The sequence below is a fragment of the Aplysia californica genome, unplaced genomic scaffold (genome assembly GCF_000002075.1).
Source record: "Aplysia californica isolate F4 #8 unplaced genomic scaffold, AplCal3.0 scaffold00426, whole genome shotgun sequence".
Lineage (NCBI taxonomy): Eukaryota > Metazoa > Mollusca > Gastropoda > Aplysiida > Aplysiidae > Aplysia > Aplysia californica.
In genome coordinates this window covers 485,216-487,003 of record NW_004797696.1, presented here as the reverse complement: position 1 = coordinate 487,003, position 1,788 = coordinate 485,216, and positions in this window count along the sequence as shown.

The window sequence follows — 1,788 nt, the reverse complement described above, 5'->3', positions numbered from 1 at the left end:
GATTAAAAAGCGCCTTGAAAGGAAACTTAGGTAATAATAAAGTAATAACAATATTTGATTGCCTCCTTAAATTTTGCCAGCATATGGCAAAAGAAAAACGCGACACAAGACGTTGTTTAAAATACGAAGAAGAAATTGAACGTCAAACTGACTCGCCACCCCAAACCACGAAAAAAAACCCTCAAATACTGCAGTGTCCTGTTCTGATTAATGGAAAATATTGAACCGGAAGTACGGAGTGGGTCACCCCAGTATATTGTTTTCACGCATCGATTACAGCAGTGCTTTATTAGCAAACTAACCAAGTTACAACGTTTTCAAAATCATGCTGCTAGGCGTGTACTAAAGAAAAAAAAGCGGGATCACATTACTCCCATGTTAAGAACGTTGCATTGGCTTCACGTGTAGGCTAGAATGTCATATAAAACTGCAATATTATGTCATAAATGTGTCAATAAAAAAGCTCCTCCATATCTTAGTGATCTCATCCAGATTTTTGTTCCATCTAGATCACTAAGAATAGGGGATCAGTATATTTTAAGAGTTCCAAGAAAAGAAGGTAAAAAATTAGCTGAAAGATCGTTTGTCCACCTTGCTCCATCTATTTGGAACTCTCCTTTCCCCAGCCCTTGAGAGACATACAAAATCTGAGTCTAAATTCAAGATATCTTTAAAGACACATTTTAATGACATCATTTTTATATCAGTAGATTCATGTTCAGTACAATGTTATGTAAATGACTATGTATCCATTTATGTATTTTGCGAATTGCAGTGTGTATATTATTTTATTACGTATTTATATGTGCACATTTCGTAATGATGTGTAAGCGTGCGCGTGTGATAAGCATGTGTACTGTGCTGGAAGAGGGTTCCACCTATTAAGTTGTTCAAGGCGCAGAAGTCGTCTAGTCTTTCACCGTTCTCACTTTTTGTTCCCCGTACCATGTTGTCCGATCGCTCTCTCATAGTTGGTGTTGTCCTCTCCTTTTTTAGGATTACGTATTACAACGATAGGGTCGTGACGAGGTATACCTGTCAATTCCCTTTGCAGCTGTTCATAAAAACAGTCCTTGCTTTCATCTTCACTGTCGTTAGTAGGGGCGTAACATTGGATGATGCTTGTGTTGGTGTGCTTTTCCTTCAGTCTCACTGCCATCATTCTGCTGCTGATCAGTTTCCACTCCATAAGGCATTTCTCAAGTCCCTTTTTAGGATGATAGCTACAGACAGACAGACACCATGACTGAGATTTTTTTTATATCAGAAAGTGGGGGACACCCCCCGGGGCAGTGTCACTGACTGTAGTGTCTTTAGGCTATCCCCAAAGGGAGAGCAATTCTCGTTCAAGCACAGTAGAATAGTAAATGGGCTGATATTCATGTCACGCTCATAACTGTGCCTGATCTAGAACAGGGAACTGCTGCTTTTTCTTTCCTAACCCTAACTATTGTCATTTTCCTCTACGTCTTTTGTATGTTTGTCACACTCTTGTGACCTGCTATTTCCGGGGTGCCTTGATAGTTGAAGCAGACTTTGTGCTGTTGAAGCTAGAGAGGTGAGCAGAGTAAGTCTGATTCCCTGAAAGGACTTCTCTGTTGACACCCACCCCTTGGCGCTCATATGACCTTATGCAGTTGCGAGCGCCGTAAAACCCTCTACTATATAAAAAATAAGAAAGGGGGGGGGCAATAAGAGAGTATAGATAAGAAGTGATGGGAGAGATAACAAGAGAGAAGATAGAGAAATTGAGTAAGAAAGATAAAAAAAATTGAAAGAAAGAAAGAG